We start from the raw sequence: 25,257 nt of genomic DNA, 5'->3' as shown, positions 1-25,257 counted from the left end.
GAGAGAGCATGCCTAGCTAAAGAGATAAGAGAAAGGTCATTTTGAGATACCAGTGGTTTACATGCTGTGGGTTTTCTTTGCATGTCCTATTTAGGAAGTAGTAATGACCAAGATTTTCCGTGGGTGTGTGTCAGGAGCCCTTCTGCATTGGGGTTTTGGTGGAGCTGAGTGCAGGGTTGCTTTTCCTCAGTGGAAGGCCCTGTGCTTTTGCTGTGTTTTGGCAGCTTGACATGGCAGTGGCTAGGTAACCTGTGTGTATGAGTTTCAGTTTTTATTTTTTTTGTTTTGTATGTGCCATCCTCAATTTACTGAAGCTCTGTGACTTTTTAACCTGCTGTCTATGGGCTGTTGTTTTACAAGCTCATTAAGGTGGTGAGGATAGCGATGGCAGCGATCCTGCCCCCCTCATGGGTGCTCATTAGATGGCTTCCTTGTGCTGACATAAGCGTTGTGTAGTCATGCTCTGAGCTGGGTCTGGGAAAGGATCCAAGTTAAAAATAATCCCTGAAAAAAAAAAAGTTTCAGCAGGATCTGTTCCTGGATCTAGCTCGCCATCATTCTCACGCTGGCCTGGAAAGTGTGAGGGTTTGTACTGGCACAGAGGGAGGTGAGGAGGAGCAGCTGGGGCAAGGTGGTCAGGGGTGTATTGCTGGCAGCAGGTATGCTGCCTGCTTGTATGATGTCAGCCTGAGGAAATGGGGCTCTTGTGAGTGTGCTGCCTGTCTTTCCTTAAGTGCATTGGCCCAGTAACTTCCAAAGTTGTGAGGCAGTTTTGGCCAAATTTGCCTGAAAAGCAGTGTTGAAGGGGTGAAGGTCCCCTGAGCTCAGCGATTTATGGTGTTTGGTAGGCAGACCCAGATCAACTGTCCCCAGCTGATGAAAAGCTGTCATCTGGGGCTCAGCTGCTGACCTCGTCAGGCCTCCTGTTGTGGCACAGTCCCACTGTCCCAGTTTGGGTTGAATTGTGCCCGTTTTGCCGTGGGGCCAACTTGAATAGCTGATGGGAGGAGAACAAAGTGCTGTCTGCGAGCGTCTCTTCATTTCAAGGGGCAGGGATGGTTCATCTCGGGGATCCTGACTGCACAGGGAGCTGCATGTCCACTTGTGGGGTAGTTTTTAAATTTGGGGTTTTTTTAGGTTTGTTTTTTTTTAAATTCTGCCTAGGTATCAAAATTTCTGGAAGCTGGGATAGTTGGGAGGCAAGACTCCCTTCAGTTTTCTTAGTGTGGCTGACTGTTTAACCCTGAGGACAAACAAGTCTTTCTAGCTGCACCTCTGCATAGCTTCCCTTGACTACCTGGGAGCACCTTTGTGCCCTGCTCGGTTCAGGTTCTCTCCCCATAAGGCTGTGCTCCTCTTCTGTGTTTGTGCCTGGGTTTCACCTGCCCAGCCTGCCTTGCTGCACGGGCAGCCTTGATGCACCACTGCTGAGGAGCTAAGATGAAGACACATTGTGGTTTCCTGCTGTTTTGCTTTGTAACCAGTCCACTGGTAAATATAGCCTGTGTGTGGTTATAAATTCATTCTCTCATTATGGGTGGTTGTTGTGCAATAATTATGTAGAAATTACAACCGAGAATTGTTGTGGATTTTTTTTGTTTTGTTTTGTTTATTTATTTCTTTTTGTGCTTGATATGCCCTGCAGTGAGAAGAACAGCCTTTGGTTTCTGCCCTAACAAAGACAAGGCCACAAGCAGGTGTCAGCCTTTGGCATGGACACAGGCACCATCTAGCAGGCTGCTGACTTTTGTGTGGCTCTCTTTGTGTGGCGAGACGAGCAAGGGAAATTGGAACCTGCGCTATTTGGATTCTCTTTTATTTTTCCTCGCTTTACTCTGTGGGTAGACAGGCTGTCCTTCCCTGCAGGTTTGGTACTGTACACGTGTTTATTCTGAAATGAACCCATCCTGTCTCTTTGGAGGTGTTGGCTGTACATTTCCCAAAGCCCTGTATCTCTGGCAGCTTCCAGCCCTGCTCTCTGGGCAGTCCTCTGGGTCCTGGGCTGAGGCCGTAGGGCTTGGGGTCTCTGCCCCATGCAGAAATGCTAAGGTTTTGCTGCCCAGAGATCTTCCCTTCATATGTGGGCCCCCTCCCGTGATCCCTCCTTCTGTTCAGATGTGGAATTAAAATAAGTCTGGGGGTTTTGTTGATTTTTTCCCGCCTGTTTCTTTATTTAAAATTCCACTCAAGCAGATCCAGAACAGCGCTTGTCCCTGCTGCATTCTCATTTTCCTCTCATCCCTCCTTTAATTTTACATTATTCCCTGCACTGTGTTTGCAGGCCATATGTGTCCTTTGAACTCTGAAGAAGCTGTGCCAAAAGGAAGCCTTCTTCTCCTCCCCTCCTCCCATCGCGGAGCCGCTCTTAGATAATTGCAATTAGTAGACAATGCGGAGCGAACCCAAATGTGAAGTCCATGGGTGAGTGCCTTCAAATTTTCCGAGAGCTTCAGAAACGCTTGTGCTGGGTCTCTGCTTTGGCCCTTTAACCTCGCAGCAGTTCCCCGAGCCCCAAACAGCTCTGGGAGGTGTTTGCAACCCGCGTTTTCCTGCGGCGTTCCTGGCGGGCCACAGCCGCTGCTGGAGCCTTGGCAGGGCGCCGTGGCTCAGGCGGGGACTCTGCGCTGAGGGAGGTGGAGCCGCCCGCCCGCCCGTCCTTGTGTCACGGCGCGGGGAACAAGTGGCTGCAGCAGCCGCGGGCTCTGGGAGGGAGGGGGACAAACCCTTCTCCCGGGGAGAGCTGGGCAGAGTGGGGAAAGTAAAACTCACCCCGTTAAACAAGAAGAAATGGGAGGATTCCTTCTTGTCGGGCAGAAGGACGTGCGGCTGCCCCGGGGCTTACCATCAGCTGCTGGCTCGGTCGGAACGATCGCTGACAGCCGGGGCTTTGGCGTTTGTGAATAACGCCAATCACTTGGTTTTTTTTTAATTTTAAAAGTGTAATAGTAATAAAATGGTTATAAAAATAGTAATACAATTAGAGTAATAATAATTTGGACAATTTGAATTAGGACAATATGAGACAATAGAACCGAAGAGTTATGGACGTCTGGGTACGTTTTTCTGGGCAGCACGAGCCCGAAAAAGGACCCCCGTTAACAAAAGATTAACCCTTAAAAACAATAGCCCGTTGCATATTCATACACTTCATACATGATGCATAAATTCCATTCAAATACAGGACTCTGTCTGGTCATCATCAACTTCTTCCTCTGAATCCTAACAGCGCCTTCGAGGCGGGAAGAAGTTCGTTTCTTCTGATAAGAGGGCAATAAATTCTTTTTCTCTGAAAGATTTAGGTGTCCTGTGGCTGCTATCTCGCTGCGAGTCCTTTCTGTAAAAAAAAAAAGTATCCTACATAGCGTAGTTTCTATTTTAACATTTTTTATAACCTAAAACTATATTTAACACAGTACTTAAGAGTATTAGTACAGCATTACTTTCTAACACAACACATTTAATATTCATTTTAATATCTGCGAAAAGCCAATCATAAAATACGCGTTTTGCACAGCATTCAAAGGGGATGTCGTCTGTGGAGAAGGGTGACGAGTGCCTTTTGAGTCCCTTCCCTCTTTAGCCTCTGAGAAGTGTCTTCTGTGTTAAACCAGGTTTCTGACCTCATTTCTCAAAGGAGTTTTAAATGAGGAGAAATAGGAGTATTAATTAGTGCCCTGTTAAGGACTTGTAGTCAAGTATGATAATTTTCTTGAAAGGATAATGTATTAGATGAATAAAAATACTCTTAAAAATGAATACAAAGTCATTTTAAACCACAAAGATTATTGTACATTTCTGAAAAATTAATGTGATTAAAGCAAAATTTATTTAATAAATTAAAAAGACCCTGTAAGGCCGTTTAACTTGTTGGTCTCATATTAATTATTTTCAAATCTAGTGCTAGAGAACTTCGACCTTACCTGCAGGGATGGGAAGTGATTTCTTCCCTCACTTCATTTTTTTGGCTTGTAATTATTAGGTCTGCGTTGTGGGTGTGGTAATTTTCCCTTGTTTTGTGGGGGTTTTTTTGTTTGGTTTTTTTAGTGTGGGTTTTTTTGCTGTTCTCATGTCTTTCTCAGAGATTGGCCACAGCAAAAAAACAGACCCTAGATAGTGATCAGAAATTATATGGAGATTTCCTTGATGGATTTAGTTAATATAACCTACTCATGTGCTGCTGTCTGGATTTGAAGCTGAGAAAACTCCAAATTGCTGAATATTTTCAAGGATGTTTCCTCCTGTTTGATTTGCCTGTGATGTGATATAGATTGTGTTGGCTGGGATTACATAGACTTTCTTCAGTTACTTCATTTGACTTCACACAAGTTATATTAATTTTTTCCACACATAGTTTGCCCCATAGATTATTTTTTGTTTAGGAACTTCCTTACTCTCTACTGAGCCTTTACACATTCAGCTACTTAATGAGAATTGCTCTGTATGTTGTGGAAGACAATAAAGTAAATTATTGGAGCTGGACATATAACCCAGATCTATGGGTTTGCGTGGTCATTTATGAAGTTTATCTATTGACTTAGGGAGGACATAAAAACCTCAGTGTAAAACTGGGTTTAAATAGTAGCCTGTTTAAAAAACTTTGGGTTTTGTGGCAATTGGAATGAAGACACTTCTTCACCAGTCTCATCAAAAACGTTGCAAGTATTTTATCCCTTCTTGCTTGGCATGTTCTCCTGTTGGGGGTATCTACAGGGCAGGTATTTGGTATGTGATTCTCCCCAAACTCTTGTTCCCTGTAACAGGTCTGTGGTACAGATTCAGAGAATGCTAGCAGTAAGTTCTCAAGGTTTCCTAGTTTACAATTTGTTATAGTTTAGGTATGTGAAATCCATGTGAAATTTTGAAAATATTCTTCCAACCGACCAAAAAAATAGGAGAAAATTTGGGTACCATACAATGTTCTCTCAGGTGCCTTCTGAACTTTCAGGCTATTTGATGATGGTGACTGCCATTTTTTTTTTTTTTTTTAATTTAAGGCACATATTTAATATTTTCTATCTTTAAGAAGACAGCCTTTGCATCTGATTCTGAAAATACACCCTTGTATTTTACTTTCAGCTTTTCTCTTCTTGTCCTATTGCAGCTTTGACAAGCTTGTGCTACTGAGGTGATGATAACTTCCTCAATTTCTTACTGAAAGAAAAAGGTATTTCTCTCAGCAGAGCCCTTACAGGCTACACATGTAAATAAGAGAAAGAAATTTTACTTGTCTTTAGGACACTAGCAGAGCCTGCAGTGGTTGAATAATTGAGTATTGGAAGCCTTGAGACATTTGTTTTGTTTGAGGAGGTGATGGTGGCTGGAGCTCCTTGGTGGTGTATGAAAATAGCTCTGGACTTCAAGGAGCTTGTTGTCTGTGTTAAATGGTGCTCACATAAATGCATGGGAGTTGTTACTCTGTTTTTACTATACCAAGTGCCTCCCAAGATGAATGGTCTCTACTGCTATAATGTTTAAAAATATTATTATTAGTCTTTTCTGGTCTTAAATGATACCAAATCTATCCCTTGAAAATTACCTTGAAAATCCTGTTAGTACAAATGTTCTCATTTTCAAAGCCACCTCCTCGGGTTACAACTAAACTGAGCACCTGACTGGCAGCGCCACGGCTGCTGTAATGACACCTGCAGGTGTGGCCATGGGGATGTCCCTGTGCACAATGCATTTTGCATGGCTCCCACTGTGCTGCTTGCCTTCCCTTGTTGTTTCTGTGTATTTTTCTCACCACTCACAGAGGATACAGTCAGACTTTTTAATATTATGACTCTGCAGCTATAAATCTGTAAAAATTGCAAGGGCATAACAAAGAGTAGATCTGACCAATGGCACTGTTATCTTTTCCTTTGTATTTCCCTGAAATTCTAGCTGACAGCGGCCCTTAATACAAATTCGTTATTTGCAAGGAGCTCTGTTTAAGCTAGCAAATTATTGTGCCAATGTGTGACACTAACCATGCTGCAGAATAAAGAGCAGTGAAGTATTTATGATGCTAAAATAATTTCAGGTCATGTCTTTTTTTTTTTTTTCTTTCCCTTTTGTGTAGTTTTGCTTTTATTACTAGTGCTGAAATGGTTCTTGCAGCGCAAGTGAGAAAACCAGACTGAACCTCCTGTTTTTTTGTTGGGCTCCCAGCTGGAAATCCCTCCCTCGATTTTCCATTGATAAAAGTGTCACAAAGGGAATCCAGAGCAGAGGAATAGGCGGAAATAGAACAATGCAAAGTCTTGGACTTGAATCACAAAGAAAGTTAACTAATGTAGATATGGTACTGGACAAGCTGCTGCTCCTTTCATGACCAGGTTCATTTACCTGTGGTCTTAGCATTTGTGGCTGCCCTCAAAGCCATGTAACAAATCAGCTATTTATTCTCTCTTTGCTGTGGAGGCTCTTTAAAAGGATATTGCAGAGCATTTTCTTCTCCCCCTTCCTGTGGACTGCTTTATTTGACCTTCAAGAATTCAGAGTCTCAACAGGGGCTAGAAAACTCACATACAAGAATGCTTTTATTGTTAATCTATAAAATATGTCTTTCACTAATAAAATAAAGATGTGACATTTATAGAGCTCTGATAAGGAACATGGCAGTGGAAAAGGCCCAGGTCTCCTGCTGTTTAAACTAAGGGCAGCTGATTTCAGTGAGAGAAGAACCAGGCTTGTTAAATGTGCATTTTAACACGTGCACTCAGGTGTTCCCATAATGCTCAAAAAACTTCCAGGAGTATTTTGTGAGAATTGAGAAGTAACACCATAGAGAACTTTGTTCATTTAAGTGATTGAAGGTAATTGATGCTCCTTCAGAGGTTTTTAAGAGGGAAAATTACTTGAGTTTAGTTTCATTAATTAGTTGATTAAGTTCATACTTTTCATAGACTTTCTTAGGATTGTATCACTAAAACAATGGTTTCTGTATTGCTGCTGTGTTTGACTGTTGTGTCAGGGTCAAAGAGCTGACATCATGACGTTTGCCACAGTGTCTCTGTGGTCACCTCCTTGTCACGTGCTGTAGGCGAGGGTCTGCATGCAATGGTGTGACCAAGGGGCTTGGAAGCCCCTGTGGAAGGCAACTAGTGCAGGTCTTGTGCTGGGGGCAGCAGCGAGTGCTATGGTCTGTGACACAGAAGCTTAGTCCTGAGTGAGGCACTGACCTGCTGTGCTGCAGTGGGAGCAGCTGTGCTCAGCACCCCGTACCAGTGCTCAGCACCCCGTACCAGTGCTCAGCACCACGTACCAGTGCTCGGCACTCCATACCAGTGCTCAGCACCCCGTACCAGTGCTCAGCACCCCGTACCAGTGCTCAGCACTCCATACCGGTGCTCAGCACTCCGTACCAGTGCTCAGCACCCCGTACCAGTGCTCAGCACCCCGTACCAGTGCTCAGCACCCCGTACCAGTGCTCAGCACTCCATACCGGTGCTCAGCACTCCATACCAGTGCTCAGCACCCCGTACCAGTGCTCAGCACCCCGTACCAGTGCTCAGCACTCCATACCAGTGCTCAGCACCCCGTACCAGTGCTCAGCACCCCGTACCAGTGCTCGGCACCCCGTACCAGTGCTCAGCACCCCATACCAGTGCTCAGCACCCCGTACCAGTGCTCAGCACACAGCTTGTTGCAGACCTGGATCTCTGGAGCTTTGCTAAGAAGCACTGTGGTTGTCCTCTGGCATACCTTCCCATGTGAAAGGCTAAGCCCTCCTCTTGTTTTTCCCTCCTGTTCTCCTCCGCTCTTTTTCCCTCTCTTCCCATTAAGGTCTTTCTTAAACCTGCCAAAATGAGAGACCCACACACTGAAGTCTATTTCCTTGTCCTGATGGTTTATTGTGATGGGGTAACATGAATGTGCACAGTTATTGAAGTATGGAATGATAATACAGCAGGAATGGGTTATGTAATGAGCAAATAAATGGAACGTGCTTGGCTTATCCATATGTTATTCAAGGGTAAAAAGGAAAATACACAGAATAGTGAGTGAACAAGAAGGAAGACTGGAAATAGTGTTTGGATTTACTGGACATTTCAAAGCTCTTCCTCTGACCCTGTAAATCAAAGCAGTTATACTTTGTGTTGGGTTTGGTTTTTTAAATTTAATTATTATTGGGCCACCCTTCCTTAAAGCCAAAAAAGGAAATGCAGCAGGCAAAAACACTTTAAGTTGAAAACCAAGTAAGAATAAATCATGGTGTGATACCTTAATAATGGTATTAAAAAATTGCTTTCCAGTGAAGCATACTGAAACCTAGGAGTAGTAACTGCTTAAAGTGATACAATTTGTCTAGCGTTTTGACAATGCAGGAGTTTTTTCTTCTTGTCAGTGTAAGAGTCAGTAAAGTTGAGTTTCTTACTGCTTCCCCTCTGCTCAACAAGCTATTTCCATGCAGAGATGGACTCTTCATGCCTGTGCCTTTTCATCATAGTGAGAATACATGAGAGATATGTACTCTGTATGAGTAAACAGAACAACCCAGGCCATTTATTTTCATCACTGTTTTGCATAATATGCATGCAAATGCCATATACAGCAGAGGAAGATGCTAAGAGCCAGTTCTTACTAGATCCTAAATGGCATACTAGTTGGTGAATGACTGCAAATAAAGCTACCCAACACTGTCCTTAAGAGACTCACTTTTGGAAAAGACATGTTATCTGTAATAGTGGGCAGAGCATCCACTGAATCAGAGTGTTTTGTTTAAGAAAAGGCTGCCAAATATTGAAGGCAGAGAAAGCAGTATTGTTTTTTCATGTTCTTGGTGCCAGAGAAGCAAAAGAAGGTAACAGAACAAAGAGGTAACATTCTGAAGGCATTTGGGTTTTTTTTTTTTTGTTACAAAAAAAGAGAGATGTTTATAAGAAATGAGGACAATTCAGTTGAGTGTTCTGCTTTGGACAATTGTAACACTAATAGGATGGAAGCAGTATAAGCAGTTGCTACAATTATAGCTGCAGTTAATAAGAGAAATCCATGTTCTGTTATTTGAATGAAGCATTCACCGTGTGGCTGAAAAGCAGCAGTATCTTAAAGAGACAGGGAAGGGAAATGATCCTCTTTTTTGTTTTGTTTATTTTATTATCCTCCTGTTTTTTTCAGAAAGTTTGTGCATGTGATTCATCCAAGAGTTCAAATCCAGTCTTTCCTTTGCACCCAAAGCAATTTAAACAGTTAGAAAAAGAGAGTAAATGTGCATTTAAAAAGTATATCTATGTATACATACAAAAATGAAAGTATCTGCAAGAGAGTAAAATGGAACGATTGAGTTTGTATTCCCTGTAGCCCACTAAAACTTATGGGTTATGCAAAATTATTCAAAGGGAAATTTCCCTTCCATTTTCATCAGGTTTCTTAGTATTGTGAGCCATTATTTGCTTCCTTTTGGTGATATGTCAGCAAACATTACTTTTCTTTGTGTATGCAGCTGAATTTTATTCATTAGAGAGATTACAACACATGAACAGTTGTGCTTTTAGAGCACTGGCATTTAAGCAGTTTATAAGGACTATGTTTATGCTTTGGATGGAGATCACTTGGTGCTGGTGTTAGTCAAATTAGGGCTGAAGTCATGGAAATCTTAACTTTTCGCCCACTTCATGTATCTTTGACAATTTAGCATGTATGGTGGGCAGTTTCCAAATGCAAACAGATGGTGTGCTCATAAACACCAGGACACAGAAAGGTGTTATTAATACTGGGTTTGTCTCTTTATAAATGAAGGATGCAGATCTATGGCTGGTACAAATTTAGCATATTCCTCTCAAGTAAAGTTATGCCAACAAAGATGGAATGAGAATCTGTCTTCCTGGCCACTATTTTTAAACACAATGCTGGAAACTGCTCATGCAGTTGTCTCTGTTTGTGTGTTTCTCTATTCCCTTACACTGTCTCTGTGGCAAAATGTGTTCTCTAGCCATCTTTTTTTTATTTTTTTCCAGATGACGGAACACAGCTTTTCAGCAGATCTCAGCCTCTTCCATTTTTAAACACCTCTTATTCCTGTTTTTCCCATTTTCCAGTTTTGAATATGAAAGTAACTTCTTGCATCCCTATGCTTCCAAATGTAGCAACAGGATAGGACGTCTTTACTCCTCTCCTTTCCTGCTTTTCCCATCCCTGTGGATTCATACATCCTGAGGAATTGCTTGAACTTGAGCTTAAGTTATGTCTTGCAAAAAGCCCAACAAAATAGTGTTAGTCACACCTGTATAATGCAGAATGATTGACAGAGTTAGTGCAGGCTGTGCTGGGATTTGCTGTGTGGCTACATGGATGCTTTGCAAATCCTGCTGTGCTGGCTCTGGCCTTCCCAGTGCATAACACTGAACCAATTGGATGGGCTGTTCCCATTCAAAATGTCAAATTTGTGTTCTTAATTTCCAGTGAGCATGTAATGTGATAGCAAAATTGTTCTGTAAAGGGTCATACACTGTTTTACTGTCAGTTTGTGAGGCTCAGACAGAAGGAAATGATCAAAACCACTCGATGCTCGTTATTTATTAATTGAGTTCTGGCAGAGCCTTGCTACATTCTGGCTTTTTGTTTGTTTCTTTGTTTACAAACAAAAAAAGACAAGCACAGTTCACAAAATAAATGAAAAGGGAAATTTGTTAACAAAGATTTCTGACAAGAAATGGGATTTGGGGGCATTTGAGTGGAGGTGCCTTGGAATACAGGGAGAGTAACTTGGCATTGTGTCACCCTCTCTGAGTGCTGCTCCTCAAAGAGAAGGATGCTTTAGAGAACAGCAGACCATGAATCTTCTATGCTGGCACACTGGGTTACCAGAAAATATTTACCCTGGTAAGTTCTGTGGTGGGGATATTTTAAGTGCTTGCACTTTGCTGCTGGTATGGATTTACTTTCTTTAAAAAAAAAATCAAACTAGAAGCTCCAACTGTTTCTTTGCTTTTCTGGACCTCTGCCTTGTTTCTGTACATATCCAGGTAAAGAATAGTACATTGAAGTACAGTGTCTTTCTTTACTAACTGTGGTTTCTTGACTTCAGAAATCCCAAAACTACTTGGAGCTCAGTCTTTTCTTCTGCAGTGAACCCTATGCAGACAGACCCTTCCATAGATGCTGTGGCCCATGTGGAGCTGTGTCAAAGCCTGGGGTGTGAAGTTTACATTGCTGAAAGGTCTGAAGATTCAGCTGCTGGCCTCCCACCCCCAAGATTAAAAATTATTCAAATATAGGTGATTTGTTTCACAGGGATAGCTAAGAACACATCTCTGATCAGCATAATACTTCTTCCAAATTTTCTGACTTTGTCCAGAGCCTGAAGCCATTTTATATCTCAGTAAATTAGCAACAACAACAGCAGCAGCAGAAGTAAATTTAACAGTCAGTGATACATATTTGTCTGCTCTCTCCAAAATGCCTGATTTTTTCCCTGAAACTTGTCCTCAAAATATCAGTCTGAGGCAGATATCAGCATTTTAAATGAAAGGTTTTAAAATATACTTTATGTTTATGTTAAGCATTTTCTATTAAAATATTCATTCACTTACTTGCCAGAGTTGTAAAAAGCTAAAACCAAGGCTCTTGAGGAAGAGGGTTGAATAGTCTTCAGTGTCATGGTTGCTGTGAGAATTGTTTTCTTTGAGCTGCTGGTCTAAAGGTGTTGTGTTCAGCTGCAATTCTATACACCCTGTCCTTGAGATACCCAATTCTCTGCCTTTCACTTTCCTCTACTGCTATTCTGTGGAATGGTAGAAAAAAATGGTGCAGGAGATCATTCTTTCCAGGTCACTTAGATCTGCATTGTTTCAGCTCTCCTTTTCTTGTCTGCTTGACTTCACAAATGTTTCTTTCCTCCCCTTGGATTAGAGGTGGAACTTTAAAAAGACAAAATGCACAGCCAGACCTGCTGGACTTCTGCTCTGGCCCTGTCCTCATCAGCTGAGCCCTAGGGGTTCTGCAACTTACCCAGTAAACAAGAAGCCAGTGTCAGCTGCTGAAGCTCCTGCTGCTTTTCTCTGCTTTTACACCATCAGTGCTTTTTGGACAGTAGTGGTACCCAGCATGGGTCTCTTGCAGTTCCTCTTGTCTGGTTAAGTGGCTGTGGTGGCTTTTCTTGAACCATGTCAAAACCAGGACCTGGGAGGTGCTGCACAGTGTACCCATGTCTGCATAACTGCCTTGTTGAATTTGGCAGCATAACCAGTGAGGACACAGAAAATGTTTGCTCATCTGGGTCGCCTGAAGAGAACAGGCAGGTCTAGGAGGTTGGTGAGGGCTACTGAAGGAACTTGCAGACATGCAAGATTCCAGCTCTCCCTGGCTGGGAGCTGGCTTCCTGAAGCACTGCTAAAAATCCCCCTCGCTGTTCCTCTGTGCTCAAATCAATCCCAGTTGAAGCTGGGAGTAATATTTGCATACCTCACTGGTTGTTCAGGCTAAATTAATATTTGTATAGCACACTGTGTTCCCCATATTGAAAGGACGACATGAGCACTGCTGTTTCTAGGCAGCTACATCCCGTGCTTGAATGTTGTAAATGTACTTAGCCAGGACAGACAAGACTCATTGCATTTGTTTAGAAAAACCCTGTCAGTGCCTTGGTATATGTGTGAATGCATTTTTTTTACATAGGTGATGTGTTTACTGTAAAGCTGAAGCTCTTCTTTGTTGGAATAGCCCTGTTTCCAAGGTTGGGGGTTGTGTTCATTTGCCATTTTTTATTCTGCTTGCCACTGCATTGCATACTGGGGGGAGTATTGGTAGTTTTTTTTCAGGGTTTTTCCCTGCTTATGGTGCATACATAAATCCACTAGCAATGCTTTTTCTTAAGCTGAGAACATAAATAGAGTAGATTATTGTCTGGTAAAGCTGATTGGTATTCCTTAAATCTTGATCTCATCCCTTACTTATTCACACATCATCTGCACAGAAGATATTTCTGCTGTCTTCTGAACTCTGTTTCACACAGCCCAGAGATGTTAAAAAATAATAATTTTATAAATCTTTGCTATACCAAATTAAAACATTAAATGAAATCAGAGGGAAAAAATGAAATCTGAAAAAATAATTAATTCAAGCTAATAAATGTTCTGGTCATAAAAATTCTGCTGCAGTGTGTGAAAGAGGGTGATTTCTCCAAAGGTCCTGCTTGCAGAGCATCTGCTGGAGATGACAGCATCAGGAAAAATAGAACAAGCCGTGGCATCCGTGCGGTTGCATGGTTGGCATCGCAGCCTGAAGAGCAAAGCAGCGCCGTCTCCTGCAGGAAAACCTGGGCTTGTACCTCTCAGCACACAGGATTCTGCTTGTTGTGTCACGCTGCCATAAATCCTGAGCAGCTCCATTGAAATGGAGGGAATTACTCCAGATTTACGCCAGTTTCAGTGAAAAGAGGCTTTCTGCTGAATGGATTGGGGCAGCCACTCGCAGGTGGAAGGGAAAAAAGTGACTCAGCTTTCAGCAGTTGTTGCTGATCACTGGCTTTTGCCAAGCACAGAGTCACAGATATCCTTTTTTATTTTTTCCCTTCTTCTCCCTGCCCCCTCTATTTTTTTTCTGTGTGAGTGACTGCTTTGCGCGCTGCACAGAAAAGAGGACTCAGTTTCTGAGGGAAGAAGGCATCCTGTGGCAGGATGAACCAGCCCGAGTCCTTGCTGTGAGCGAGGAACTTGTGGAGGGGCAGATCACCCTTGCTAGAAGCATTTGGCTCCTCATTTCAGAGTGTGGAGTATTGGCTTCTGCTTCTTGCCCTTGGGAGACAAACGTTTGTAGGAGGGAGTTCCTTGCGTGGCTGGCCTCATATTTCTGTGTGCTTGGCAATACCCAGCTAAGGACAATGAGAGCAGCTCCTTCCACGGGGCACACACGGCAGCAAAGCCTGCAGCGGAGCAGAGGGAACTGCAGCTGGGGGCTTCTTACTTTCCCCCCCATCTGCAGTCACCCTGCTCCACCTCTCCAGCAAGCTCACAAGCCAGCAGCTGTGACCATTGCCTGCACCCAAAAAAAAGAAGCGAAGAGGGGGGGAAAAATGTGTAGTTAGGTGCTAGGGCCATGTGCTAGTTGAGTAAATATTGGGGTTTATTTTGGACTGCCCAATTAGTGTTCTCCAAGTTTAGAAATGGTGTTAAATTACTGCAATGAAAAATGGGATTTAAAATCTCTAAACAGAGAAGACAATAGCATACTGTAGATCTCTGAAATATATGGGTTGTTGAACTGAAGCTCCCTGAATGTTTCAGCCCATCTGTCTTGATAGTTTCTGTGTCTTAATCACGGATTTCATGAAGTGTCTAATTTTCTTTTTTTAGCTTTCTGTCTTCCTCTTGTACAAAAGTTAAGACAGGGAAATCATCTGAGCTGGATTTACTTTTGCATTCGAGAGAAAAGCAGTCTATAAAAAGAAGTGAGTGGTGTGTGTGCTGGGAAACCAAGTTTGTCTGCTTTGGGTTTGGGGAGCAAGATTTTCCCACTCAGCTCTGCTACTGGGGTGGTTATTGGGACAGCTGGGGAGTGCAAGTATAGGTGTTTACCCTGTAAGTACCAGTGCTTTTAATGGTCTGGCTCTGGTCCATGGATATCCAAACAGTGTGGACTGGCTTTACTGAAATCATGGGCAAAATTCCTTCACTGTCCCTCCCACTGCTGCCACTGTTCCTGGCAGCTGTCACTGGCAAGTCCCTGAGCCCTCTTGCACCTCGGGAAGTCTGCAACAATTCTTCTGAACTGGAGAATTGCTTCCGATTCATAGCTGCAGGGTGAAAAGCACAAACCAACCAACAGAAACATCCTCCCCAAAAGTCAGAGCATTTTAATTGACCCCTCAGGAGGATCACTGAAGGAGGGTTGTGCATCTCCAGATCCTTCCTCTGTGAATTCATCACATAGAGCCTACTCAATTTCTAGCAAGAGTGGAAATTTTTGCCCCTGCCTTGCACAGAGCACAGATAAGGCCATGTATATTTGCAGTGTGTACTTCTGTAGTATGTAGAAGATGCTGACTGACATTAATTAGGAGTGGGAGGTGTGAAAGTGTAAAAATAAAATTCCTTTCTGTCAGGTTTACTATTAGAAGTGAAGTACATGGTATGACACACAGGCATGTGAACGTGCACGTGTGTCAGCGTCTGAGTGTGTGTGGAGTGGAAGGTGTGTACTCAGTATTTAGAACAATAGTGGGAGTGAAGCATTGCAGGTTGGAACATCTGTAAAAGTCTGTGATTACAACCTTTTTCTTGGGAGCTCCTCAGTGAAATGTGCCTTAAAATGGTTTCTTTGCCATTGCCAGTTCAAAATGCCGTGCTAAAAAGCACACAGTGCTAGAGATTGCAACTTGTGTCAGTTCAGCTGCCTCTGCCTGGCTTTGTGCTGCTACAGTGACTGTTGTGAGAAGCAATCAGAAGTACAATATTTTTGGTAAATTTTAGCAGGAGCAATACTTTGAAAATGTATCTTTATTTGACAAGCTCCAGTATTGCTCTGGTTAGTAATAGTATTAATTCCTTCTCTGTGTGTGTACTAAAAATGAGAAGCAAAAAAGTGAATTCTGCTTTGTTAATGGTTCAATAAGTGTGTTGTTGAATGTCCCTGGCTTTCTCTTACCAAATAAATGGACAATCATCTGTGTAATTTAAAAAGCATATTCTTTGGATCTTAACTGCCTTAGAATATCTGAGCTTGAGAACTATTGTGTATGAAATTTCTTCAGTATCTGTTTTATGTGGGTGATAGTGCCAGAGGGTTATCTGTGGAGCTTTTAATAGCTGTCTGACTGTCCATCTGCTCTACGTGACTGTTTATATTTATCCTTTATACAAGAAAGTTCAAAACATGGGCACTCTGTCAGCCTGATTCATCTGTCACTGAAGACCTCCTTCCCAGTGCTTGAGACCTTTCCATGCAGAACTGCAAGACTGTGTTTGGTCTTCATTGATTATAGCTAAAGGACAGATCTTTTTCTGTTACACCTCTGAAATTATGTGTGTTACCCCAGTTTTTGCTTGTATAAGTAAGCTGCTTTAAAGCGGACCCCTTTTTATTAATATTACCCAGTGACTCGATGGAAATGAGTTGCTAATCTCTTCACTTCCTAGCAGAATTTTTCTCTGTTGAAAAACTGACCATTTGCTGAGGGAGAGGGTAGGAGTGACACCTCGACTCTCCAGATCTGCAGGGTACTGATAGTACATGGTACAGGCACTGTGAGTTGTGGCTGCTTGTGCTGGGCCTGTGATTGAGATACAGAGCTGTTACTACGGCCTTCTGGTTAAGTATCATTTTATGTCCATTACTGAAAGTAGATTTAATGTTTTGGACATTCAGTTAAGATACTCTCATCCTCCTAGAAGGGCAGCACCAAAGCTGACAACACCATTTTGCAGTGGCCTCACCAACATTGGTGCTGTTGCTTTATCATCATAATACAGAACTGGCTCAACACCCCCAAAACCAGACAAAACAAGCAAAAAAGCCCCCAACACCTACCCAAAATACTCATTCCTGGCTGGCTGATGCTCATCCTTCCCCTAACAGGCTGATATTTTGGGTGAGGTGTCACATGTTGCTGAGAAGGGGCACGTGACTTCAGTTAGGAGAGATTGCTGACCGTGGGAACGTGGAGCTAAGGGTAGTGCTGGTGGATATTTTCCAGCCAGCTTTGGTATCAAGTTTACAGAGTGCATGTGGTACAGCACTTCACATGCTGTGTCACAAAGACAGGAGTTCAGAGGTTTCTCCAAATGTGTGCCAAAGGCCCCTCTTAGTTAACTGAGCTGCTCGTGGTTTGTGTAGAGGGTGTCTGGGCTTGTTGGGAAATGCTCCCTACACTGTCCCTGGCCATGGGCACACCTGGTCTGCCACAGCTTGGGAGATGTGCATGGGGAAATGTTTGCATCAGCTACAGAAGCACCAAAACCAATTCACAGGTACACAAATACTGAGGTTTCCCCTTGAGATGAAAGATGCTGTTTGGTTAGGAAAACCACAACGAGGTTGTTTTCTGGGTTTTGGTTTTGTTTTATTTGTTAGTATAACAACTTACTTGTGTTTGAAGGGGTTAAGCAGAGATAAGTTCATGGTTGAAGCTGCAGTGGTGGGTACAGAATGCATGGCATATCTGGTGTCAAAGAAGTTGTTTGTAGTCACATATGTGTAGATAAAAATATATTGAGTTTTCAGCAGTGTTTTTTCTTCCTGGCTGTAATTGTGATGTTACTAGCAATTAATGACAACTGGGTTTCATGATTGTATTTTCTTGCTGTAAGCTGTAAGTCAGTGAAGTGAGGAAATGTATGTGAACTGTGAAGAAAAAAGAAAGGGGGAAAAAAGGAGGAGGGCAGAGTAAAACCACCATGTTTGAAATCATCATCAGACTGTTACTGTGTTTAAGGTCTGGTCAAGTAGTGTTCTTGGGAGAATTAATCAGACCTTAGAGTTTAACGCATATTCAATGTCCTCTAGAATGAGACCTCTACTGATTGAAGAATTATTTGGTCTTTGAGACCATATCTATAAATATATTTTCCTTCTTGGGGACTGTAACTGCTGAAGTCAAACCTACCAATATTTTGGGTTAGACCAACCCACAGAGTTTGATCTTCATACACATAAAGGCCACTTTACACTCTTGGGACAAGTAATATGATCTCGAACCAGGCTTAAATCATACAGTTCATTTTGCCTTCTTCCTGTTTTCATACTGATTAATATATTAGGCTGTTTAAGCATAAAATACACAAGTAAAATATGTATGGGAAAACACTGTGTTGGTATATAGCCTTCAATGATTGGGTAGCTATTTGTAAGCTTGAATTAATTAGTTGGGCTGACATGCAATCCGTTCAGCTTTGTGGGGGCTGGACAGTTTGTGGGCAAGCAGGAGGGAAATCCTTTGAAGGATGTGTCATTGTAGGACATTCTATACTAAAGTTTTTTTTGGAGGGGGTGGGGAAAGAAAAGTACTATTAGAATATCTGCTTTTGATCCTCCCTGACATGAACATAGTTTAAAATCAGAGCCTGTGTTGTGAATGGTTCTTCAGTTGTCATCATGTTTTTCAATTCTGTGTTATAAAAAACTCCATTAAATTATTTTTAACACAATGCGTAGAGACAGTGCTTGAAATAGTTTGCAATCAGCTAGACCAAGTCCTGGATGGTGCTTTTCTTTACTACTTATAAAAGAAAACAGTGTTTGCACAGTTCAAATGCCTTTCCTGTCAGCACTGATCAGATTTGTTTGCAGTCTATGAAAACAGAACATTAGATTTCACCTCAAAGCTATTCTAAGAAAACTTTTTAATAATCATTGATTGTATTTCAGAAACATGGCAGTACTGAAAATGTTACCATAGCTATAGCCATGAAGTTAGAACAGAACTGCTATTATTTTTGGAGTGTGTCTAAATCGGTAATTTTTCAAGTGGAAAGGTTGGCAGAATTTCATTGTGCTTGTCAAAGTCAAAGTTACTCACTTCCTTCTAATTCCTCCAGTTTTACTGATCTGTTTGGTAAAAGCAGAACACAGAAATGCAGGATACACTTCCAGAGCCCACCATGCAGGGCAACTGCATGCAGCACATCAAAACCAGCCTGAATTCTCTCAGGCTTCCCTGTGTATGTCCCAGCTGTGCTCCCCTCAGATGAGAAAGGTGTAGTGTGGTGGTGTTCGCAGGGGTCCCAGGATGAGGGAAGAGATGAGAATCTTGACTCCATGTTTCAGAAGGCTGATTTATTATTTTATGATATATATTATATTAAAAGAAAATTATATATTTAAACTATACTAAATGAATAGAATAAAGGACTTCATCAGAAGGCTAGCAAGGAAAAGAAAAGAATGATAATAAAATCTTGTGACTGACCAGAGAGTCCGAGACAGCTGGACTGTGATTGGCTATTAATGAAAAACAACCACATGAGACCAATCAAAGATGCACCTGTTGCATTCCACAGCAGCAGATAATTATTGTTTACATTTTGTTTCTGAGGCCTCTCAGCTTCTCAGGAGAAAAAATCCTAGCAAAAGGATTTTTCATAAAATATGTCTGTGACAGTGTGGTGCCTCCACTGCTCAGATTGCAGTCGAGTCCCAAGGTAGGCTCATGGCCCAAAGGGCAGCATGGCTGAGAGCTGAGGCTGGATCTCCCAAGTCTCACCCAAGGAGTCTTGGCACTGCGTCATCCTTCCTCTTTTCTGCAGTTTAAAGACCTGTTTAATACTGAGCAATGGTTGTAAACGTGCTTTTTAATGCCATCGACTTGCATGAGAGAACCTCTGGGAAAGGATGCCGTGGAGCTGCCAACCCAACTTGTCCAGGAAGTTTTCTTTACTGAGGAATGTTAAAGTGACATTAAAGTTTTCTTTTTGCTGGGATGCTTTTTTTGCTGTGTGCATCAGTGATGCTTGGGTGGGTGTGTTCCTTTTTTCAGACTGAGATTTGGAGTTGTACTTTTCATTCTTCACTTGCACTTAAATAGTCAACCAATGTTTCATAACACCGGTGTTTTCAAATTCTGATAACTGAAGTGTCCTAGTGATTATTTATTGGGAGTAGAAGTTTATCATTGTATTATCTTTGGGCTAAATTGGAAGGATAGTGCTTCAAGCCTTTTTTAACACAAAAAAATTATAATGACTTGACATTCCACAGTATACATAAATTGATGAAAGTCAAAAGACCGTTTGCTTGGAGGCTGTAAATAATGATCTCATTTGTTATTATGTAGTCTGCACAGGCTACTCTCAAGACATGTAGGATTTTTTTCCTTTATAATGTTTCTACATCAGGATGATAGAGATGAATACTCCATAGATATGTGGCCATCTGGTTCTTCCAATTACGCTAAATTTACCAGAAGAAAAAGTAATATATATTATGCCTTTCTAAATATAGTTCTTTTTCCATGATTGAAAATTGAATCACTTATTCTATGGAGAACTCTGTTATTCTGTAGTTTCCTTTGTCCCAACTTGAATATTCTTAGGAAAAGTAAACCCTTGATTTCTTCATGTAAGTTTTGTGGGATTTTTAAAAATTTTTCTTCTTTTGCTGTCATTTTCAGATCCAGATGTTCTCCAACAATACAAACCAAAAAAGGTATTAGTGACCTCTTTTATTCCTCAGATTATAGCAAAAATAAAGATCTTAAAATGCCTTAGAATGAAAGGAAGGCAGTGTAAAAGAAAGTTAGCCTGCTGGGAAGAATAATTTAAGAAAGACATTTGAAACACTTCCGTTATAAATCCCAAACTTAATAATGTTCTTTGTGATTGGATTTGGTCTTGAAATTGTATTTCTAGTTTGGAGCCTTCCACTGGCACAATGTCTTCTTGTGTGTGTTTTGGGTTAGTATGAGTGGTTTCAGTTGCTGAAGCAGTTGCAGGAGGCACATTAGAGGCAATTCAGACCTCGCTGTGAAGCTGTACAGCGATCTCAGTGAGTGAATATGTATGCAATGATCTTGGTGCCACTAGTAAAAAGAGTGATATTAATAACAATGAGAAGAAGAGGGACCAGCACTTGATGTGATGACAGTTTCTGTTTGCCAGCCAAGTAAATGTGTCAGAAGGTCACCAAAGAGTATCTATGGCAACCAAGAGAGGAGGATGGCTCTGCTGGATCAGTGTTGCTTGTTGGGTAGAACCCCAGGCAGGGAACTGGGATATGACCTGATTAGGACTATGCTACTAGCTGAAAATGATAGTATTTATCAGCCACAGTCTTCAAAAATCAGTGAGAAGCAGAAGGAAAAAATTGATGGAAAGCAGAAAAAACAAGGGCCAAGAAAGTTTGTCTGATATCTTTCCAATTAAAAAACTCAGACTGTTCAGTAGACATGTAAACGTGATAAGCCTGATCTCTGGAGAAGAGAAAGTTACCTGTCATTTCTGATAGGAATGTTCTTACTCTACAATGTCTTATTTTTTCTTTAAATTTACTTTTTAATGAAGTAGGGTTTGTCAGGAATCTTACAAACCAACACCAGACTTGCCATTGGGCTAGCTATAAATTTTGTCAAGTGACATTTCTTGTATGGTTTTAAAAACTAAAAATAAATGAAAAATCACCAAGTCTTTTAAGCCTTTGATGGAAATCCAGCAGCTTAAATATTGTTGAAATCCAGTCTGTGGGGTGAATTAACTGGATTCCCAGTGTAGCAGCACTATTAAAGCAACTGTCTTAGATAATAAATGGCAATATGCTCTATGACTCACTTGAGGGGTCATTATTTTTGGCTGGCCTGAAAGACAGTCTTGTTTGCTAGTCTGCAGTCAGGAAGGTTTCAGCCTGTTCCATGTGTGTGATCAAAGTGGAACACTGAAAGAGTGAGGGCAAGTTTCCTCAGAGACTACTTGGGATGCAGGGTGGGGAGAGGAGATGGATTCCCCTCCCTGTTTCCCCAAAGCTGTTTCCTTGGCCTGTAACCCACAACATTAAAAGCTGCTGTGAAAGTGCTATATGTTCCTTTCCCTTCACCACCCTCCATTTTGTACTGCAACATGGAAGCTTAAGGAGTAGTACTGCATGTGGTACTTCAGGATCTGAAGGGCAATGGAATTACATTATTGAGGGAATTAATAATCTCTGGCATACATTGTAATTTGCTTTCTATTAATGAACATGCACGTAAATAATGTAGTAAAGATCTGCACATAGAATGTTAAAAATCTGCAGTTTTCCTGGGTGTTCTTTTTTTGTATCATTTATAATTCAAAGCTTTGCATCTGAAGCACTCCTTGCTGCTGAGATGGTCCTCTCTAGTGTGACCCCACGCCCTGATCCTTAGTTTGCTCAGAGCCAACCTCAGACCAGCTGCCTTGTGAGCACTGCCTGTTCCTCTCCAAGCCTCGTTTCAGTTTTCATGTTCCTACATTTTGTCAGGTGCCAGCTGGCACTGCAGCTGCGCTGGTGGCAGTCAGAGGAGCCCGGGGTCACTGTGAGCCCAGCTGGGCACTGGCTGCTGCAGGGGTGGCACCAGCAGCCACTGGGAAACTGGAGGTGTTTGTCACCTTGCTCTTGAGGTGATTCCACCGCATGCTCATTGGGCAATGTGAAGAGACTTCTAGTTCTTCTGTATCTCTGCCAAGCAGAACATTCCTACAGAGCATCACCATTCAGCTAGAATAAAGGGAAATAAAGGGTGAAAAATGTTTGCAGGATCACAGAACTGTTGACTCTTTCAAACCCCTACAAAAGTAAATGATTGAACAAGGCTACAGCTTGGGTTCAGCTGTGGATGTGCAGCTCAAGCTGTAATTTTCTATTCTGAGATAAACTCTGGTTATTGTTTAATGAAATAGAAAGTCAAGGCTTTAAATTGCAAGCAATTCAGATGTTTTTCTTCCACAAGATTGTGTAGCATTTTTTGTTTTGTCTTCTGTCTTCTTGTGTGAATATCTAAAAGTTTACTGGGGTAAGTCCAAGCAGCAGAGAAGTGGCATGGTTTGTTCTGGCACAAAAAGAACAGCCAGGTAGTGTTTCTCAAGGTTCAGAAAGCCTGAAAGGAGGGGAGAAGTAAGTCAGAATGATGAGTTTGAAATAATTTCTCACTGATGCTTGTGGTGCTGTCTGCATCCATGCTTTCAGTGTCAATGTAAAGCATTACAATGGTGATTTTAAAAAGCCCAACAGATTCTGTTCCTCTTAGTACACAGAAACTGTCCTAGAATTTTCCTTGTTATCTGCTTTTGGATCCTGTTTTGTAGGCAGCACGGTACAAGCTATAGCTGGCACCCGCATGATGCAATGCTAGGCTTTGTGTAAAAATACACTGGAGTGTACGTGGGCAGGGCCCACAGTAGCCTCTGCAGTTGCTCTATTTGTAGCATGGCTCCTTCATCTTTTGCATGTTCCTGTATGTGATATTTGGGCAGATTTTAACAAGCCTGGCTTAGGGTCTGAAATAACAACCAGCATCGTATCAAAGCACTTAGTGTATCATGAAAGGAACATGCTTATACAGCAGGAATATTTATAGCTGGCCCTTCTGACTGATCTGAGGGAAAGGTATTCTGAAAGTATTTGAAATAGCTACAGATTTTTCTACTGTGTTGAAATGCAGTGCTTAGAAATCTCACCATGAAAGCCTATATTGATTAAAAACAGCTTCCCCCCCCCCAGTTTCTGGGCATACTTGTGACTTGAAGGCCATTATGATCAGTTGCTTTCACACTGTGTTGTTGTTGGACTATAAGGAAGAGTCCACAGGTATGGTATGTTCACCATGATCTGGTGCAGAGTGTCGACCCTTAGTAATGGCATGAAGTGTTTTATGGAAGACAGATTAAGTGTTTTAGCAGATATGTAGTGTGAAACCCATGCAATGTCACCAACCTCATCTTCTCCTAATTGGGACAAAACCATTTCAAGAAGTAACCTGGGTTTTCTCAATACCTAAACACTTAGGGAAAATGAAAGTGGATTTTATTCCTCCTAAGTGCAAAAGAGCCATTGGAAATGTTTTTAGACAGGCAAACTATAAATTCAAAAATATGTTTAGTAAATTTATCACAAACAAGACATGTTTATTTCCTCACTCATTTGTTTCAGAGACACTTTAAACTTTTGCTTGTTTTCTGAGATCATAAGTTGCAGACATTGGAGAGGAGAAAGCAGAACACTAATAGCAGTGATAGCAGAAACACCACTTATATGCTTATTAAATAAAAACTGTTTTGCTTCTAAGTTCTTAAGTGCTATACTTATTTAATCTGGTTTGCTCAACGTCTATTTTTACATCATTTGTTCTGCTCAAAAATTGCAAAGAAATTTTTTGTGAGAACATTTTGTTGGTTTAGATAATAACTTTTTTTCGTTGCTTTTGTTCAACACATAAAATAAAACATTTTTAGATTGAGGGTTAGCCCTCATTAATTGGAGTTTCAGGAAGCAGAAAATGGGAATGCTATCAGAGTATCTTCAAATAAATCATGATTAATTGCATGCAGAAATACTCTGACTTATTTGTGTATGCTTAAAAAGCCTTTACTACTACAGTTTCTGCTGTTCAAGAATAAAACTGAGAGTATGTAGCTTCAGTATCTGTTTGAATGTACCCCTGGTCCTGCTTTCACTGCTAGAAAGCACAAGCCCTGGCTCTGCTGCAATCTGTTGTTGGCAGCTATAAAGAGCTGTTGATGAGAGCAGACTGGATCCTGAAACTGGGCATCCTCTGTGTGCAACATGGATGCAGATCTTCCTTTCCAGAATCAGTGAGCATCAGTCTTTTTTGACAGAGGATTCTGCTTTGTTCACCTTCGATTCCCTGCTGAGTGCCATTTTCCCTGCTTTCTCTTTAAAAAATTGCTTTTTCCAATTCCCTACCTGTTGCACAAAGGTTCTTGCAACATTATTTGGCCATATGTGGGCTTCTCATTGACATTAGAGCAGCCTGCACGATACATCTTTCTGTGCTGTTGAAGCTGGTTGTAGTGTTTCTGTCTGTGCCCTGCCACACTTGGGACTTTGGAGGCCCAGCTATTTTGCAAGGCAAATTTCTTTCCTGCTCACTGCTGCCAGTGTGCAGTTCTGGTTTGCCTGAGGTCTTTCCTTTCAAAAGTCACTCTTGCTATGTTGGCAGATGGAAGATGCCCATTTGATGGGGAGGGAGAGGATAAAGGGTCAAAAGGCTAATTTTCATGCTTTAAGCTGCTATCACTGAAGTGATGCAACACACTTGCTGTATCAGCTGTTGGTTAAACTGCTGCACCACTTTACTGTTCATCAGCTTCATCAGTGTGTTGAGCATTTGGTGATGAAGGTTATCCAGGGAAAGGAGATTGCAATTTGTGGAGATGCACTCATGGAAGTGGTGACCTGAGGAGCCCAACTCCCCAGCCTCAACAGAAAATGCATCCACAGAGAACAGTTCCCCTGGCTCTGATTTGTAGGGTTTTTCTTTAACCAAGGTTAAATCAGAAAGCACAGCTGCCTTCTACTGCTTTGTCGTACTTTGCAGCTAAGGAAGGAGAAAAGCTTTCCTTTTAACAGCTTGATGTAGTCAAGATCCAAGAAGCCCCAAATTCTCTGTAGTTGTGTTGTTGCTGCCAACTTGCAGACTCATTTGGGGGCATTATGTTTGATCAGTCTGTGCTTCTTTTCCTTACGTTGTGGGGTTTAAATCCCTTCCGCTTTTGCGTGGAAAAGCTTCTTGTGGGAGTCAACTTGGTTTAGTTTTCTATGCTCCATTCTGAGCAGCACAGCCTGAAGACCTCCTAGTTTTATGTTGATAAAGGTGCCTTCTTCCTGAAATCGTGTAATATAGTGAGGTTCTGTGAGTCCAGTACTTGACTG

The 25,257-nt window shown here is 41.8% G+C and overlaps 1 protein-coding gene across 22 annotated transcripts in view; it reads left to right on the top strand.

Annotated features, from left to right (window-relative positions):
* Positions 1–25,257, top strand: part of ATXN1 (ataxin 1) — a 371,677-nt gene that overhangs the window by 220,771 nt on the left and 125,649 nt on the right. For 19 of the 22 annotated variants that reach the window (XM_077180537.1, XM_077180468.1, XM_077180529.1 and 16 more), the window contains one exon: positions 2,282–2,421. The exons of the other annotated variants lie outside the window; for them this stretch is intronic. The gene's annotated coding sequence lies outside the window, so the exon portion shown is untranslated. The remainder of the gene's footprint in view (positions 1–2,281; positions 2,422–25,257) is intronic. 22 annotated transcript variants of the gene reach the window in all.

The sequence above is a fragment of the Agelaius phoeniceus genome, chromosome 1 (assembly GCF_051311805.1).
Source record: "Agelaius phoeniceus isolate bAgePho1 chromosome 1, bAgePho1.hap1, whole genome shotgun sequence".
Lineage (NCBI taxonomy): Eukaryota > Metazoa > Chordata > Aves > Passeriformes > Icteridae > Agelaius > Agelaius phoeniceus.
The sequence above is the reverse complement of the archived record's forward strand: the minus strand, read 5'-3'. Positions and strand labels throughout refer to the sequence as shown.